The sequence below is a fragment of the Sinohyriopsis cumingii genome, chromosome 6 (assembly GCF_028554795.1).
Source record: "Sinohyriopsis cumingii isolate HCF-2022 chromosome 6, ASM2855479v2, whole genome shotgun sequence".
In the NCBI taxonomy this organism is placed as follows: Eukaryota; Metazoa; Mollusca; class Bivalvia; order Unionida; family Unionidae; genus Sinohyriopsis; species Sinohyriopsis cumingii.
In genome coordinates this window covers 130,987,878-131,008,943 of record NC_142966.1, presented here as the reverse complement: position 1 = coordinate 131,008,943, position 21,066 = coordinate 130,987,878, and the positions used below count along the sequence as shown (strand labels likewise).

Here is a 21,066-nt window from a genome sequence, read left to right as displayed (position 1 = left end):
AATTAAATCCCATTCAAGCACTAAGAGGTTTTACAAAAAGAAGGTATCTCGTACACAACAAATTAGAATTTAGTGAATTTTTAAATTAATTTAGGTATGAAACAATACAAGTATTTCATTCATTCTTTCTTGCCTAAACATGCTTTTCTGTCATCAAATTTCACCAGTCAGGGTTCATATCAACGAATTCCACCAAGTATCTGATTCAGATGAAATATATTTGTCAATTAAATAACCAATTAATGGAGATAAATTAAGCAGAATTTCAGTGACATTTAAGCATGAAAAGATTGTTAAGATTGGTCTTGGATAAATGTTACCTGTACGAAAAGTATGGGCGTATTGCGCCTGTACAGGAGCGGTACAAGAAGCGAAAAAAGCAAATTTTACAGACATACTACATACATACAAGACCCAGAAGTGTAATACTAGTAGGGAATATGGGCGTCATTTGTCTAAGACGTTTTAAAATTACAGGCGTATTCTAACGCTGGCCTACTGGCAAGAAAAGGAGTATTTTGAAACCTAAAAACTGGAATTATGACTAGTTAAGGCGTATGTTGGAACTTAGCAAACTGGAATTAACTATTTATGGCATATTTTGGAACTTAGCAAAATGGAACTGGCGAGTTAAGGCGTATTTTGAAATTTAGCAAATTGGAATTAACTAGTTAAGGCGTATTTTGGAACTTAGAAAACTGCAGCGTGGTAGATGAGATGTATTTTTGAACTATGAAAATCTGCATGCTGTGGATGAAGCGTAAATAGGACTTTCACAGAAAACATTAGGTTTGTTTCAGAACTTTGTAATGAGAGTCTCTTGCACAGCTGGTGTCTTTGTGTATATGCATCAATCTTTTTAACAATGATTTACAAAGACAAATAAATGCTGAAATGAGTTTAAACTATGAAATGTTTGACTATCCAGATCAGTTTTGTTCTACCATCCCAACAACCCAGTCCATAGGCATGCCAAAAATCTAATAATTGTTAGAATTTGTTACATTAACCATAATATATGAAGAGATAAGAAATTGTGATCAACTACAAATACTCAAATATAAATGTTGCATGTATGAATGACACTTATTAAAATCAGATGAAAGAAACATATATGAGGACATAACAATCAGTAAAAGATCCTTATATTTAAACATGCAACGTTGATTTACTCTTCACACATGAAAAGAAATATATGTGCGAATATTATAAAACGTGATAATATAAATTGTACATATTTTTATTTCAAACACTTGTAAATTTAACTGAGATGTTATTCTTTTTGGTTTTGCTTACTTGGAATTAGGACAAAATCAGTTATATGCGACAACTACCAGTAAGCATCTATTATGTAACTGTCTAGACATACCAAACTGGTCAAGCAAGCCACATGAAACCTCAACAACAGTTCCAAGAGCATGAGAATATGTGAACACTGAACAAGTTCTTTACGAATGGCATCTGTGAAACACAGGTTTCTGTCTTCAGTATTGTCTATATTCTCAATAATCAAATATCAAAAACAACAAATTCCATCATCTGGGTTTAGTGTCAAATCAGAGTTTTTTTTTCTTCCCTAGTCTCTTGATCTGTGGCCACACTGATGCTTGAATTCCTGTCAGCAAGTAATTTTCATAATTAAAAACTTCCCCTTCCTCATGAATTTCATCTTCAGCACATATACCTTCCCGTACGATATTATACGCATGTATCATATGCGTAGTACAGGCGTATTCTACACCCAAAATATGGGTTCTCTTTGGTGTCTCTTGAATATGAGAAACCAGTGTAATACTAGCATATCTCAGTCATAATACTAGCATATCTCAGTCATAATACTAGCGTATCTCAGTTGTAATACTAACATATCTCAGGGGTAATACTAGCATGTCTCAGTCGTAATACTAGCGTACTTTATGCATACACAGAGGCAAATTATTAAAATTAGTACGCATGTATCGAAATACATCCATGTAATAACGTGTATTTTTGAGGTATAAATCACAGGCGTAAAATATATCAAAGTACAGAAGTAAACCATACCGAAGTACAGGCATATATTAGAGACGTAAACCATACCAAAGTACAGGCGTATATTACAGACATACATCCTTTCAAAGTATAGGCGTATATTACAGGCATAAAACAAATCCAAAATTACAAGAGTAAAACATTGTCGTAAACCAAACCTTGAGTATATGCGTATTTTACACATTTCAAACACAAGTGTATTATCCATGAGGTGTATTATTTGAAAAATGAACATCCAGTTAATTTAGTCATGAAGCAACATACATAGACAAAATAGATGAACGATGTAATTAAGTTTATTAATCTCACAACACAAACAAAATTGCTGGCAGAATCATTCATAGCAATATAGTCATGTCCTTTGCTGAACAAGGTTATATTTTATTACGATTCTGCACTCATCAAGTTTTGTTTACATTTTCTTCCCGGATAGCTAACGGTTTCAGTCACAGCATCATTCAAATCGGCCATCGATGGGTTTGGTAGTCCACATTTAGAACACAATGCACTTACATATGATGAAATAAAGATATATGTGGTAACAATATGAATTTATTTCGTTTAATGAAGAAAGCAGAAATATTATTTTTTTTTACTTCCTTTACAGACAAACCGACTTATATCGACCTCGGTTATCTCGAGAACCCGTGTATGTCGATGGTTTTGGTCCGACTCCGAAAAAATCCTTCTTTGTTATGCTAAGTTTTCCCCGCTTATCTTGACCCCTGTTAAATAGACAGCCCCGTTATATCAGGCATACGTTTTGGTCAGAAGTAACATGTGAACCCGCTTAATTCGACGAAATGTAGCTTTTAATGACCGTCTCAGAAAATTTTTACAAGAAAGGATCCGGCGTTTCCGCTATTACCGGTACTTCGTACCAGCAAGGATGGAACAAGTCGGTACAAGACCGAATTTTACCAGTACAAATGCTGATTAACTAATCTCATCAATGCATGGTTTATCATTTGCATAAAGTGGAAAAATTGATCTTGTAAACAATATTTTATTGTAAGGAAACTGAATGTATGCATTTCTAACCTTTACAGAAACTACGTTCAAAATGGACATTGTCTCATGTCAGCACCACGACAACATAGTTCGTCCACACAGCATATCGAATTTGATCTTATCTGCAACTCGGAAAATTATAAAGTTAACTTCATTAAATGTAGCTAAAAATACCCAATTTGTTTTACACAGTATATTTAAAATGAATTCTGTAATCAGGGTTAGTAGCATATTTCTTTTAAAATTTTCCAGGTTTTTGTCAAGGTTTTTCAAGGTTTAAAATCATGTTTTTCAAGGTGGATTATTAAATTAATTTTAAAGGATTCATAAATTAAATTGTATGTAAAGACAAGTTACTACTTACTATTACTTCATACGAGGAACATTTCTTGCAATTTAAAAAACCAAAGATGAAGACAAGAGTATTATGATTGATGTCATTTCCATTAATACTAAACATCCTACATCTGGGCATTGGAATAATATACAGTCACTGAATAATGTTCATTTGACTCTAATAACATTACACTATTTACAAAGTCCAAAATATTTTAGAGTGAGTTTTTCAGTTCTTGTAGCTTGTCATCAAACTGTGTTCCGAGAGCTTGGATGTTCAATGATTTTGTCCTTAACACTTTTCCTCAAACTATTTGATGTCATGATAATTTATATTTTCTTATGGGTCTCTGCTTTCAATGCATAGTTATCAGCGGCTGCCATTGTCTCAATGTCTTTTTCAGTGCCTGCCTTTCTTCTCTAACTCTGCTATTTCCTCATCCAGTGCTTTCTTTTTGTCCTCTTCCCCCTTGCTCAAGGTTTTTCCTCTGTTCCTCCAAGTACATGCTGTACCTACTGTAAGCAAAGCCTGCATTTATAAGCATTTGTTTGGTGTTATATCAATTTGGCGAATTCCACCAGCATTTCTTACACTGTCAATACTCACTCTCCTTGCAACCAGTCCTTTCCTTCATATTTACATCTTCACACTCTTTATTGATAGAAAAACTCCTTATCCTTTCAACGGTAGCCTGTCAGGGAACACTTTACAGGATGGGTGTTATGAAACACCCAAATCCACTCAAATCCACACCAAATAGTATTGTGTCTACCGTCTTACCTATAAATGACAATGCTCTCCCCTCCCCGATTTTTTTCTTCTTTAAAACTTCGCATTCTTTTGTCGGGTTGATCAATAACAAATACAAATGCAATTTACTAGTATTATATCTTTCGACTTTAATCTCTTAAGAAATAAATGACAAATCGCTCCATTGCATCACTTCATCGCTTGGCCAAATACTACACGATGGAGAGATGGAACGATTGGCCCTAACATGATTCCATACAAATGACCTATAAAATATATAAATGACCAAAAACAAATGCTGCAAATGTTTAATTGTCATAGAGAAGTAGTTTCTCTCTCTGTCTCTCTCGCTCTCTCTCTCTCTCTCTCTCTCTCTCTCACACACACACACACACACACACTCCAACATAATTAACTTGATTCGTTATTATACTGATTCGGTATTAAGTACATTACTTTATCCAATTGGTCATTTATAATATTTTTAGTCCGTTCTGATGCCAGTCGTTTCCGCTGGCCTGGCTTTATTCCAACATTTTCGGAAGCCTTGAGACACTTGAGATTCAAAATTTTAAAAAAGGCAACATAGTTGCAAAGAATAAAATAAAAAAGTAGCATTACGTATATATTGTAGTTTTCCTTTCAAACGTCTTGCCTCTTCAATTTCCTTCCCTTTAATTCTTTTATGACACAAATATTTACTATGACTATTGAATTTATTAAAACCACCACAACCTCAAAATAATCATCACTTAGTTTATCTGGTATGTTTTGCGCTGTAATATCATTTTGCATAACTATAATATCATTCCTCAATTTCTGTCTCATTTCGTCCCTTGTTGTCTCTCTGATAAGTAATTGCTTTTCTCTTCGTACTTTTCAAAAAGTTTTCGAAATTTTTATATCCAATGTTTTTGTCTCCGGATTACACTACCCATAGCCGTTGAAGATACATAGACTATATCAATCCGTATTGTTGAACGGTTGAGCGTGACCTTAATCTGAGTATAATTACGTAACAGCTTTGAATGTGATGACAATTGATTCAATTAATTGCTGCTACAAATCCTCTTTATTTATCAAAGGAATCTACTATATGCATATCATCGCACGTGTCTTGAACATCGACGATTTTTCTACTGTTTGACATTTGGAAACTGTTACAAGGAACGATTATTCAGGGTAACATTTAGCTTTCAATGCCCTTAGTATGATTTACATAATTTTTTTTTCTTTTCTTGTTTTAATAAAAATTTATACGTACACACCCTTAGTTGTGTCCATTAATTTCGCATACGCCGAAAATTATTAATAAACGTTCATTGTGACAAAGTAAGTTGTGCAAATGCTTTACTAAAGCAAAGTGAGCGCTATCCAAACTGGCTGATTATAACAAATATTATATTTAGTTAAATGTAAATTTTAAATAAGTAGCCTTATGTGTTTATGAAAAATTTATTAACAATCATAAATATATATTTGTGATTTATTATCATCGAAAAAGATAAGCCATGGCAAGATGTATTGTATATACACTACAAATATTAAATCTGGCATGAAATTTGCATGGAAATCTAAAGGTTTTTAAGTTATGAACATGAATTTGTAGATAAATTTATCGAATGCCTTCTCCTGATCTAGGCAGATGAAGGGGCAGGGGATTTATTTTTGCTATGTATAGTCGCAGATGTTGCGAATCAAGTGGCCATTATCGAAAATTGAGTGGTTTTTTTTGTTTTTTTTTAACTCAACATGCTGGATCTATGTGTATGATGGCTGGCATAACATTGCTAGACTTTACTAGCCAACAACCGTTTTGAATTTACTGCATTATTATTAAATGAAATATAATATATTACAATTAATAATAAGAAGATTCCAAATTTTGTTTGACAATAAAGTAATACAACAGTGAGTGGAAATATTATACATTGAAAAAAAAACAACAACACGTGGACCATAAAACATTCTAGCAATTGAATCATTTTACAACAGTATTCACACAGAAAGTGTAATACACTATATACACGTGAATGCATTCTTGTCCCATCTGATGTGAAGACTAACTTACATCATGTTATGAAATTCATCTGGTGCGACTGATTTGCAATATCGTATGATCAGGTTGTAGCATTATTATAGCACACACTTATGTTGTTTTAAAAAATATAAATATTAGACAAATTAAAATATGTAAATTCGTGCATAGGCTGTATTTGTTAGTAGATAAAATGGTCATTGAATCGGTTCAAAATCCATGGTACTACATGATGACACACACATAATTAGGGGTCTATATCAAAAGAATGTAGTTTTTGCGTGTGCTAACCTATGCAATTTAAAATTAGTTACAAATTATAAATAAATGCCAATACTTACATTCTGCAGACGATGCATACCCATCAGGTAGTCAAACTCTTTACCATCCAATGTACGACACGAAACGCACACATAGTCCAGATCAATCTTTCCCCACATTTTCAATTCATCGTCCGAGATTTCTTGACATTTTCTATGACACCAGTTCTTACACAATGAACATTTAACACAGTCATTTAGACAATTTGATTTGCATCCGCCACATGGAAACCTGGCTACGCGTTTTTTTTTTTTGTTTTTTTTTACTGAAATCTGCCATGCTTCACTTAAAAAAAAATCACAAATGAAAACAAGAAATGTGCAGTATATAAGCTTTGTTTCAAAATGAGAGACGAGCTCATGAAACATTAAGATTATATACCTTGCATTTAGTTGCTTGTAATTAACACAATAATGTTTGGTTTTTGATCAATACAATGTCAGAACTGATACTCATCAAATAAAATTTAATTGGGCTGAATAGAGGTTTTGTTAAACATGTCTCTGATCTGGTATAGAAATATAACAGTGAAGAATTAAAGCATATAATTACAACCATACACCAGTATATAATATGTGTATATATCTTATTAAGTACGTCTTCATTTGTGTCAGTCCATGCGCCTAATGCCTGCCGCCTATACGAATGTTTTCCATATAGGCAAATAAGTCATACCAATCTTAAACAACCACCGATTTTGACAAATCTGATATCACTTTATATGCTTCTCATCAGTCTAAATCGATCTAACCCAACAGAACTGTGTAAAAATGCAAACTAAAAAAGTTGGCACTTTTTGCTCATTATCGTTTGCGACTTTACGAATCTTCACATCCTTGCTATGTGCTTCTACCCTTGCCTTTTTGCGATGGTGCCACATATTTCGAAGCTAACACTATATATTTAACGTATAAAATTAAAACTATACAACAGTATATGATATGTGTATATGTCTTGTTAAGTACGTCTTCATTTGTCTCTGTCCGTACGCCTAATGCTTTTATAATAAGAACGTATTCATAAAGTCAAATAACTCACATTAATCTTAAACCTTTACCGAATTTGGTAAGTAAGATATAGGTTGATTGTTTTTTATTTGGAAAAAATGGGTTTGTGGAAAAAGAATTGTTTAAAAATTAAATCAAAATGTTTTAATCTTAATTATAATGATACTTGACTCATTACATATCAATAAATCACAGGTTTATTTTAAATCGGGGGAGGGGAGGGAGCGTTGCAATTTAGAGATGAGATGGCAGAAACAATGCGATCTGGTGTTGATTTGGGTGTTTCGTAACACCGTTACAGGACCCCCACCCATTCAATAATTCCTACTATGAAAATGGGATCCGAAAAATAATATATTTTTTAAAGTAAAACACTGCTGTAAACCCGTCTGAAACCCTCCTTTGAATATTAAATTCATGGGAAAAAAATCTTAATTAATGTGGCTTCCTGTGCTAAGGCCTCATTATTTATACCCCAACCCACCCCAATAAAACAAAAAAGTAACGAAAATATTTGTTTTTTATATTATCACTTTTTTAAAAACTGCATATCGATATTTTAAACTATTTCATATTAGATATATTATTTCTCACAGCTTAGCTGTATTCTGTAGTCTTAGATTTATCTTGCTCATAACAATTACTGTATGTCCTATTTACACTCAATCAAAAAAAAAAAAAAAAAAAAAAAAAAAAGGTCCGGATCGAACAAATTTCATAATTAAGACTACATACAGTTTCTATTTTAAAACTTGAAGCTCCATGTACGCAGACATGCCTCTTTTGTCAAAATCAATTCCATGCGGTTTCTTCTTGTTTTGCTGTATTACCCACAATTACCTAACTTATGAGAGCTAGGATTTTTTCCAGCTGCATAGCACCGTAAAGCACCCACTCCCATTGCTCGCAAATGAATAGCCATCTGGCATAATTTGCATTTTGCAAGGCTGTCTGCGAAAAATCTCACAATCCGAAGTTTATATTCTTCCTTGTCTAGCCAATGAAGCTGGAATCGACAGCCAGCCATTTGAAAGCTTACAAATTGATTCAAATTTAAACTGCGGCTACATCCGGAAGTTAAAAACATACGATTGCGCCGTGATCAGTTGTGGAAATTTCCGTTCCGGGCAAACTTAGAGATCGTTTTTTTTCTTCTTCTTCTTCCTCTCTTTTTTATATTTAAATCTGCAAAACGAAACTCTTTATTAATTCCTTTAGGTTTCAATAAAATCAAGGCTTTTCAAGGTAATAAGACAAAATGTTTGAATTTTCAAGGACAAATTCATTTTTCAAGTTTTTTCAAGGTCCACTACGGACACTGGGTAATAGTTCAGGTATTTCCATACCTGGTGCGACTGTAAGCATTCAGCTGCAGCTTGGCTAGATCACGTGACTCACGATAATCTATATACAGAAATCCACTTGGTTATTAATTTGTTTTGAACAAGAGTAAATAAAAGCACCAATGGTATTGAGAGAAAAAAAAATTCCATAGCGCCCAGTATTTAAAAAAGAAATTAAGTTGTCCATTGCTGTGCCATGATTACGTATCCTTCAACACAAACGGAAATAAGCAGAAAGTGACTGATACGATTAACGTCTGTGAAACATAAAGAGGAGTGCTTTCATCTGTATTGTTTTTATCTTGAATATCAAAGTCTTTCAATCCATCAAAGAGATTAGCCGACTCTCCTTCTAGGGCTTTGTTCTTGCCGACGAACATTTATCAAAGTCAGGACGGATATAGGACTATAGCTGTAATAATGGCTTGAAACACATTTTACAGTTTTTCGGTACATGAATACCGATAGCCTCGTCATTTGTCTTTGGTACTGAGGGAAATTTTGTCGGTAAAAACCGTCATACGTTGGTGTAAAAGGAACCTCTGACGATCAACAAAAACGACTGATTTTCACGCACATTATTTTTTTTTGGGGGGGGGAGGGGGGCACCAGACAGATGCCCCGCCACTTGTCCAAAAAAATAAAAGGTGTGTTATGTGTAATTGTGTCCCCTTCAGATGTGTTGTTTGTCTACTTTATTCAAAAGAATTTCGGTCAAAAAGATTTTTAAGAATTTTGACGGGGTATTTTTGACTTCTCTAGTGTATTCTATAGTGCTGTTCATCCGAATAGGTTTCCATCACCTAACTCGGGATTCCTTCCCTATTCTTTTTAGTTGACCTTGGCTAGAGGTCTCCTAATATCCCATGTGTGCTATTTATGTATATGCTGTATTGTATGGGTGCTATACTTTGTTTTTGTGTCCAGATAGCCATCTATTTCAAATTTTTCTCAGTTGTTCTAAGATCCTTATTATTGGATCAAATTTTTAAGATTTTATTTATTTAGTCTGGTTAGATAATTTTGAATTTGGGCGAAGTAACAGTGTCCTAAGGTTTTACAGAGAAAAAAATATTTCCTAATGTATCATGAGTGCTATATGTGTTGTTCTTCGCATTACTAATTTTGGGAAATGAGGTCAGCTGTGTTCGGGTGGTGTCAACACTCTCTTTATTTTGTATGTATATCTCCCAACTCGAATTAGGCTGCCTCTTTTTATTTATTAGTTTATTGCCAAACATTTTCTAAAGGGTTTAGATTCCCATTTAAAGGGGAAAATTCTGTACAGTAAGGGAGTTGTACAGTAGGAAGTTATTACTATAAGAGGAGAATGATTTGGAACTTGGTTTTCGTGTATTGTCGTGTGAGTGTATTCCCTATGGGGACGTTTTTCCGGACTCTTTCATAGGCCTGTTCACTTCGCGTGGCGCCATATACCTTAGCCCTATGTCATTATCACGTACGTTTCCCCATAGGGGTCTCTGTTCCCCATCTAAATAGTAATTTGATTTTAGGATAGACCCATAAAGGCAGACAAAGTACTTGAAAAAATTTAATTAATTAAATTTTTGAAGAAAAAAAAATTAAACTTTTATTTTAAATTTTAGTTAAGTTAATTGATTATCTTTGGTGTTTATCACTTGATCCTTGGTTTTAAATTAATTTAGTTCTCGAAAAATAATTTTTTTACGTTCATATGTTATTTTTTAATTGTTATCACTTGGCCACATGTCTTCATTGTTGTAATTATGTAATCCGTAACTTTTCTTAGTAATTGTTTATGAAAATTTCCATCTAAATATAATAATTGATTTCTTTTATACTTTTCTTTTTTGTATATTTCCATTATTAATTTAATCCTATCTTGTTTTCTGGTCTCACACTGTGCTATGGCGTGATATTTGGTAAAATTGGCTACTTTGCACATAGGGCATTTCACATTAATTCGTATCATCCTCCTTCTGATCGCTACTTCACCAATCAGCCATGAGTTATGGAGGTATTTGAAGAGCATACTCTGTATTTTCAGTGAGTCGATGGAGCAGCAGAGAGGTCGAACAGCCTCTAATTGATTCACTATATATTCGTCAAAATAAGATTTCAACAACAACTGTCGCCGTCTCTGCTGCCTATTTGTCAGGAGACGGTAAGGAGCCTCTATTGGTTAACTCATTAAGCCTTCCTACAAAATCGTAAAAAAAAAGTGCGGTGTAAAACAACTTCGTTTACATGTTATTGCCAGTATGTTTTTTGCCTTTGTCACAAAAAGGAAAATATGCCGGTGACAATTTGGAGGCATGCCCTCCCTGCTGCTATGAATTAAAAAATTGCTATACCAAATAATGGTACATTCGGAATCTTACACAGCTAGACTAGCTAGAGAGCAAGAAGAAGCACTTAAAAAATATATCCCTGTACAGGAGGATTTCAAAAAAAATTTACAATTACAGCAAGAAGCTAAGGAAGGTTTTACAGAATCAACTGAACTATTGTTTAAGCCTGTTACCACATCATTATCGCGTACTGCTCAACAACAAAATGTTGCGACAAGACGGCTAGCAGCCGCATCTGAACGATCCGCTGAAGCAGCTGCTAAGGCGGTCACTGCTATCAGGGGAGTTGCAACAAGGCCACCCGAAGAAGTTTTCGTAGATGTGTCAGAAACGCTACCTGGAGCCGAAGCTCCGCCGGAATACAAACCTGGTAAAGCAACAATCAAGGAGAGTGTGGCAAAAAATATTAAGATGAAAAATTACGATAACGCGGTTCTTCTTGTAGGTGAATTTAATGATCATGAACACTACCTGGAGCCGGGTTCGCCACTGTTAAAGTATGACCAATGGGAACGGTTGATGTTTACTACACATAAAGATATTCAGCGGGTCACGGCAAAATACGAAAATGAATTTGAACAATTTAAGAAAGATGTTAAAGCATGGAGAGTTACAAGCTCTGTTGTGACTGCAGATCTGTCAACACCATTAAAAACACCATCGACTAGCATTAAAAAACATCCGGCAAAGGTTTGGGGAGTGGTTTTATTCCCTGCCCTGATAATATTTTCAATGACTTTCCACGGTTAGAAGTTCTCATAGGAGGAAAACGAGCTGGGAATAACTCACCAGAAATAATTAATGAAGCCGCTGATATTTGTCGGCGCTTATTTCAAGGTGGTGTCATGGATGCTAGTATTTACCAAGAACTCATTGATGAACTCGTTGACGATTACAGCGATTAAACAATAGTAAATAACATAACAATGGTCATATACAACAGACACTATATACCCTTGCAGGTCAGAGCAGTAAACTCAAGATTACCAGTTTATACAGCAACTTATGGAGACGGACTTGGCGATGTGGTTCAGGGTTTATTTGCGGGGTTAGCACCAAAAATTGGCCCTCTTGCAAAACAATTATCAATGAAAGCCATTAATGTTGCTGGTGAAAAAGCTCCTGGTGCAATTGTTAGTGCTGCTGGTAAGGCACTATCGGCAATCAAAGAAAGACTAGCGCGACTAATGCGTAAACCTCAAAGAGGTTCACCACCACCGGTGAAATTACCAAGCACCGAAATTATGCTCGCGGATGTTAGTAAGGTGATAAATCAGGCTGCAAATCAAAAACTAGCAGCGTTAATAAATCAGGAATCTGACGCACAAAGAAATATCACAGCAAATTTGACAGCAGGAAATGGACTTCGTGTGCGACGAAGATAATCACTATTTGGAAAAATACGCAATAGTATAAAATGTTCAAACACATATCCGACCCAGCATTTAATATAGATGAGCCGGTTCAAAAAGATCACTCAGTGCGTGATTGTCAATTTTATTCCTATGACGCACGAGAGCCAAATCAACGAGGGGGGCGTATCGAACTTCAAGTTCATGATACAAGTAGATATTTCTTGCAAGCTGAGGCGTTTATTGAAGTAGAAGGTGAACTTGTAAAGGCGGATAATACTGCATACGATCCCAATATACGAGTTGGTTTTGTCAATAATGGAATTATGGCACTGTTTAGGAGCGCCATATATATGATTGATGGAAAAAATATCCAATCGATTCAAAATGATGTCGATGTTGCCACAACAATAATTGGTCTAGCGAGATATTCTGACGACTTTACAGGATCATCTGGTCCATCAATGATGTTTGCCAAAGATATTACCAACAACGCCGATCATATTCAATATATTATAAGAACACCAAAAAGCAACCTCTAACGCTGCTAATGACGCAGATATGGGGCCAGTAGTTATGAGTGCTAACGCGACTTACAACTTAGGATTTGCAACACGCCAAGCAATGTTGTCAGGAGAACGAAGAAATTTTTTGTGCGCGATTCCACTCTCTCACATCTTCGGATTTTGCAGAGATGTAAGAAAGGTCAGCTTTTGAGCTAAACACACAGTTGTGCTCGTAAGAAAAGGTGATGATAATGCTGCGATCTGGCGAGGAGCTGGTGTCTATGGTGGTATGGTAACTATAACAAAACTTTCATTGTGGATACCGGTATTAACTCCATCGGTCACAGAAGAACCGCGATTGCTCTCTTTTATGAATCAAGGCGGTAAATCACTGTTATCATGGCTTACAGTAACCACAGACGCCATCCAAAGTTCCGTCAGAGATATATTTACTTGGCATATAGCATCACAACAAGGGGTTTCTGCGCCACGACATATTTTTATTGCGCTGCAAGATAATCGTCGACTGAATAATCAGGAACGTTCGCATATGATATTTGACAAACTCGACGTTACCGAGATTTCGTTGAGGATAAACGGGCAACAAGAACCGTCTGAGGGTATATCGTTAAGTTTTACAAATAATCATGTGGCGCGTGCATATAATCGCTGGCTGACGTTTCTGTCGGGTAATATAAATATAGATACTGGAACGCTAATATCACAGTTTGATTTTACAAATTTGTACCCGATTTATTACTTTTCGCTGGAGCATCTTGATTTATCCAAACAATCTGTCGTTGATATACACTTCCGAGCTCGCGTAGGTGCATTACCTAAAATTGCAGATGGTCCGCCAATTGTTTATGGCCCCTACAGAGCAATCGCGGTCATTCTCAGTGACAAAGCAATGCTACTTGAAGGCATTAGTGGTCGAATGAGAGTCATTGACGCACCAGAAGAAAACATGTAAATGTTTTCAAAAACATGTAACAATTAGATCAGTCTCATATTAAATAAATGTCATACAGTCAAGTTAATGTCACTCTAACTCCTGGTCAGGCGAAAAAAATTACAATCGAAAAACGCGAGCGCATGTGGAGCAAATTACTGGCGGTCCAAACAAATTATCGCTGACTAAAACACAACTTAATCATTTCAATAAAGCAAAACAAGCAAAAACTGGGGTTCAACTTAATTTTGCTCCAAAAGCCGTCAAAGACATGATTAAAACCGGTAGTATGTTTCCTCTTCTCGCCGCGAAACCAGCAGTGATAGCTGCTGCTGCCCCAGCTGTCGCTAAGGCCACCGCGTTAGGAGCTGTTGGAACCGCTGCTGGAATAGCACTGAAGAAAGCCACAGGAAAAGGATACAAAAAAAAAGGACGCGGGTTAAGACTTCCAGGAACTCCGCCCTCATGGTACACAAGACGGTTCTGAAACAAAACACAAGTGCTTTCACCCCGATGTCAAATTTTGATTTACTCGATGCTGCCAAAAATATAAAATATTTCAGAGGCGTCTTTATGAGAGATCAGTTACCGCAACAACCGAATAATCCAGAAACCGGAATTATTAATCTCGATAACAGCGATGGTCCAGGAACTCACTGGGTTTTTTACGCGATACATCTACGTGGAATTATCTATTTCGATTCGTATGGGTTAGCACCGCCAGTCGAATTTCTAACATATGTGCAAAATAATCCATCCACAGTCTGGTACTCAACGCTACCAACACAAACACTAACCGATCCGCCAATATGTGGCCGTAAAGTATCTCACCGCGATATCAAAATCAACCAAACCACCTCACAAAGTCGTGCACGAGTATACCGCTGGTCGATTTAAACAATCTTTAAAGAATAATGGTTGATATTTACGGAAGATCTCTCATCGAAACAAAGACAAAAAAACGCGGCGATGTAGATTTATCAAAATATGCGACCAAAGATGAAATCGACAATCTTTTATCGTTATCCGGGATAGACCCAGATGAGGTTGTTATTTTTCAGGACCGACACGGAAAACTAAAAACTAGTGATATCAAATGGCATGAAATAATTCGTAGGGTTATTGGAGCTACTTCGGGTAACATCCCTGTGTTCAATGACAGAGATTCACTAACATCAATTGCGGCGTTAAGAGATGATACGCAAAAAGCTGCAGGGGAACGCGTAAAAAAGACCGGTGATATAATGATTGGTGAACTCAACATGAACGGTAACAAAATAGTGGGTTTAAGAGATCCAACATCCCTGAAGATACCGCGACGAAAAATTATGTTGATACCGTTGACGGTAAATTATCCACGTTGCGGGCCGAGTATGACGTTCATGTAAACGCGTTTGCAAATCTTCGCAGAAACTTTAGAAACTTAGAAAAATTAATGAAACCGCAGAGGAATTCTTTGGTACTCCGCCCACCGCTGATATGAAGCTTTCCAATATCAAGACCAACACTGACACGATCAAACAAACACAGCAAGATATCGTAAGTGGGATTCCTGAGATCGTTAACAAAACCAGGTTGATTAAAATACCATCTGGAGTTACTCCCGGGAATATTACCAACATAGTATACACGGTATCATTTGGATTTGCAACATGGTCTAAACAAAATAATACTATCAAATATACCGCAACAGTCACTGGTATGTACATGATGTCTGTGTTCAGTGCCGCTAAATTTGAGATATTTACAACGTATCCCTGGCGACATTCCACCAACAAGTTTTCCGGGGTTGTAACTATCATATTAAACAAGGGAATCGAAGAAACATTTAAACTGGAAGCAGCCGATAAGAAATTAACCGCAACATCTTACTGGTGGTGTTTGGAATTTGTAGCTGACACACCTCAATTGGTTACTGCATAAAATAATAAAATGGCGTTAAAAAATAAGTCAGCATCAACGACAACATTAGATGCGCAGCAATATAGATACGATCAAGTACGCGAATGGCAATCAAAATTAAAAAATACCATTGACAAATGCACAATAAAAGTAAAAAAATTTCAGCGACGTGTAATTATCCTAGACACAATAGTATACTCAGTATCCGCGTTAGTTGCATCCACTGGATTAGTATTATCAGCGCTAACACCAGTGACAACTGCAATCGCGGTAACAATGACAGATTCAACATCAACGACAATTGCAGGCGTTGCTAATATTATCGCAAAAAAAAAAAAAAATATCTTCATGCGCGCTAACAAAATTGCACGATTATGAAAAGTTAAACAATGCGGCCACGAGCGCCTACTCGAAATTATCGTCGCTGATATCATCAAGTCTCGACGATACAGCAATATCAGATTCCGAATTTACGCTAATGGCAAAGATATACGAAGACTACACCAGTCATTTAAAAAGACAAAAGGTAAATAATGACGGAATTACTTCATCGAGCTCTGCTTGATATAGTCACAAATACAAATCCGGTGAAGACTTCTTCGATAACAATAATTTCGACCTCACCAGAATTCAGTATTAATTTTCCAACTGCGATTCCAGTAAACGAGATCGCGTTAGCACAATTACGTGTATATCATAGTTGGCCCAATATCAGATCAAAATCATTTGGTGGATTACCAGCGAATAATTCGTTTGTGTTTGCAAATAAAAAATACGCAAGATGGCACTCCCGACTGGAACGTCATTGGGTTACCAACCGGGTCTTATCAAATCGAACAAATCAATGAGGAATTACAACGTCAAATAAAAAATATCACAGGAAAAGAATCCAAAATAACAATAACTGTTCATGTACCAACGCTGTCTTCTGCAATTGAGATAAACTCTCCAGACTACGCCGTGGATATATATAATAGTTCGATCTTAGGATGGCCTAAAACTCCACCACCGACGCCACCGATACCACCAACGCCGAAAAAGTCCGACTATGTCACTGATAATAAATCATATCATGAAATTACACCGTCATACAAACAACATCTGGATGACATAAAAAAGCAACGTTGGGTAGTGAGTTTAGCTTCAGTAGGGACTATATTTTGTGGATTTTTATTTATGAACTAATTCCCACAGGAGGAGATAAATCCCGGATTCTTGACCTACCTCGAGTTATTGAATATTTTAAAATCATTAATCAAGAATATAAAACACAACTAGAGCGACTACGCAAAGTTTCCAAGAACATCTTTTTGATATAACAAGTTCACGCAGCGAAATCATCACGCGAATAGAAATATTAAATCACCTTGTATCCGACACGGAATATATCAACCTGCGAGTAATTCAGGCGATAATCGATCATGTTGACGACTCAGATCGCTATAAACAAAGTTTCTAAGATAACTATAAAATAACAGAGGCGGATTTGCCGAATTTTAAATTTCCCGGGTATAATGCAGCCGAGCTAAAAAAAATCCGTTACTGACCTCATTAACGAGTTCTTCGATGACATACTCGCACAGTACATAAAAACACTACCGGAGCCAACTATCCTCAAATACAACAATAACCCAACCGGAGAAGGCCGACATGTGTCCCCGGAAATCGTAAATATAACCGAAATGGTCGCGGTCAATCTTGTGCGTGATGTAATCGATGGCAGTTACAGCACGGATACGACAGTATCAAATCAAGCCCAGCAAGGATTTGTTCTTTATTCATTCACCCCGAAAGAACCACCTGGATTTCTGACTGTGCAAGAGCCGATCAATCCAGTCTATCTATGATGTCATAATCCGTGGCTGACCAGAATAAATTTCAAACTAACAGACCAGTCTGGTCACCTTCTTGATTTGCGAAATGAAACACTCCATATTAATTTACTTGTGAAGTCTTAAAGACTTTCAATCATAGATTTATCAATTTGGAAAGTAAAAAAATATATCCACACACAAGGACTGACAATTAATCAAGCGAGTATTATATAATGTACCAACATGTGAAGGATTTTATACACGACAAGCAAGTACTTGAAAACTACATCAAAAAGATATTTACACAGTTTATAGTCGGCCCAGTTGACTTGGTTATTGATGTGTACGGTAAGACTTCCTATTGACACAATCACAGCTGGATAAACTACAGCGAGAACATATTTGTATGGTCAAGTGTAATAAAGATCAAATTCTAAATTACGCGCATTCTTGCATTAAATCCAATCGACTAAGAAAATATTGACAAAGTCACCTTGACAAAGTCACCTTGACGAAATCAAGGAAGTAAAAAAAGATATTTTTTTACCGTCACTGACATTCTACTTCCTTGATGAAATCAAGGCGATGAAATCATTTATAGGTATTTACTTCACTGGTAACTTCGTCAAGGGACATACATTTTTTTAGTTGTTTTACGTGAGTATTTATTACTTTCTTTGTTTCATATTCTTGAGCTAATTCCAACCTATTTTTTTTAATTGCAAGAGACAACGAAACAAATTCACTTATTTGTGCTTCTTCTACTGTAGCCAGCGATTTATATAAATCCGTCTGGATCCTCTTTATAAATCTGTACTGAGCAGGCAAAATATATTGCCCTGCACATTTATCCTCATGTAGTGTTTCAAAATCAGACATGATTTTTTCAGGATTTAGTTCATCGGATATATTAAATCCGCGCTCTTCTAATTTTTTAATAGCAACAATCACATTATTGATATTTTCGTAATTCATATATATATATATATATATAAATATTATATATTTAAAAGAAAAAAAATTATACACCAGCGACGACACATCTCCAATGAGTCTCTAGGGTGTCTTATGACATCCTACCAGACTCAAGAGCGGAAACACAACCCCCATGTGAGCCCCTAACCTGTCAAACAACAGTCTAGAAGACCCAGAGGGCGTGTTTGCGAAAGACGAAATTTTCCCCATGTGAACCTCTAGCTTACCAAATGATACGCTAGCGGGTTCAGAGGAATATATATATATATATATATATATATATATATATATATATATATATATATATATATATATACCGTACCCCCTCTAGATTGTTTTTTTAACATTCTAGCAGGTTTAACGTAACACTATTTACATCTGTAAACTCCTAAGGTGCCACCGCATCTTAGCAAGTTTTTAACTATACTAAGGACAGTACAACATGTATATTTTAACAATAACTTATACTAAGGACAGTACAACATGTATTTTTTAACTATAACTTATACTAAGGACAGTACATGTATTTTTTAACTATACTAAGGACAGCACAGACAGATACGGGGTTATATTCTACGCTCAATAAAGTTGCACACCCTGCCCAAAATGAATCCCGCGAGGTGTAAAATGTCACCGCGTCAGGTGATAACGCGGAAGTTGTGCAAGTTTGTTGGGTTTCGAAACCCCATACATAATTCGGACGCTATAGTATATAAACTGACTGATACTTGGAAATTCAAAAATAGCTCACTCGGTTTTTCGTACTTTTTTTCTTAAATATAATCACAGAAAAAATGCAGATGAACCAAGAAACCAAACGAATTTAATAAAACAAGTATATTGTTTGTGAAAAAAAAAATAAACGATTACACCGCCCGTGTTGACAGTTTTTTTTATAAAATCCTTGACTTTGTCAAGGGGAAGTAATTGGAGATACCTACTTCCGTGTTAGCTAACACAGAGAACCGTTTACCCGTTTGTAGTGTATATACAATAGACGATTCATTACAGTTAACTGTTGACTTCAGTTGTTGCAAAATAATACTTGAATTTAGTCCAACTTTTCAGGATAATATATTACCCACAGAGGGTGACGACATCTTTTGAAAGTCACCTTGACAAGGGGAGGAAACTAACTGCATGAGATATGCTTAACGGAGTTATCTCCGTTAAATTTATCAGATCTAACAATAATGAAAAGTAATGATTTGATTATATTTTTTTGACAGCGGATTTGGTTATATTTTTCGCCACAGAGTGTATTGAGAATCTGTGAATATCAAAATACTTGCCAGCCTCGTACATCGATTGAAATATTATTTCTTTATTCGTATCTAAATTTATGGATAAAATTGCTTTGGCTCTTTTATTGTTACAGCCAGTATTACCAGACTTACAATTTTGACTTTGTGTGATAATTCTCAGATTGTATAAAGAATTGTCGAGCATGTTGTTGTTGATATGATCGATCACAAGACCGTCTTGGATCACTCCGTTAAATACCTCGAACATGAAACAATGACAGAGATACCTCCTTTTCCCAACACTAAACATTAAATAGCCAGCGTTACTAACAACACCAACTGGTTTTTCAACCTGCAATTTCTGACTATTCCATTAAGATTCGCTTCGTAATTCTTAATGATAGGATGTGGGACAAATTCTTGATTCATTTTATATAATAATGTATTTGTCTAATTTATTATTTGTCTGAAAACTAAGTTAAATAATCGCGCTCACATTTTAGCGCATCATTATTATTGGTTTTGTTATAATATCTTTTAAGTTCATGGTATCTTTTTCCCCCGCAACTTGCACAAAACTGTAATTTACCCCTGACCCCAACACCACATCGCAGGCAGGGTATTGGTCCTAAACTCCCCTTTCTAATGCTTTGGGAATGTTCCCCGCAGAATTCTTTCCAGCAGGATTTGTTACAAAAGGTTACAGATCCAACTTTAAGCCAATTGCATTGATTCATTATATATATATAATATTTCTTATTTAAATGTTTGTCTTAAATATAATATGGAGGAGTTTGAAAGATTATCTGCAATCAAACCCTGGAAAGCTTCTAGATTCGATCTTGACAGACTAACCCCTGACTCGTGGAGACGAGCCCTGAGTGATCTGTTTGATATTATCAGGGATGCCAAAAAAGAATTTCGTAATGATGGAACATCTCATGTATGGTCTACATTCAAAATTATACGCAACGTTGGCGAAGTCAAGGATGCTACAATGAATGATGCACGAGTGAAAACGATTATCGATTACCTCTTTGATAATCAGAAATACTTTTTCAGAATAAAATTTATTGTGCAAGCAGATTCCGATCCGAGGATTATCTGTGACAAACGTGATCCAGTCCTTGCTAATGGAAAAACCGCTCTG

At 35.7% G+C, this 21,066-nt stretch overlaps 1 protein-coding gene across 14 annotated transcripts in view; it reads right to left on the bottom strand.

The window, feature by feature from the left end:
- The window catches only part of LOC149797969 (uncharacterized), a 146,803-nt gene that overhangs the window by 96,655 nt on the left and 29,082 nt on the right, over positions 1-21,066 (bottom strand). The gene's annotated exons all lie outside the window — the stretch shown is intronic.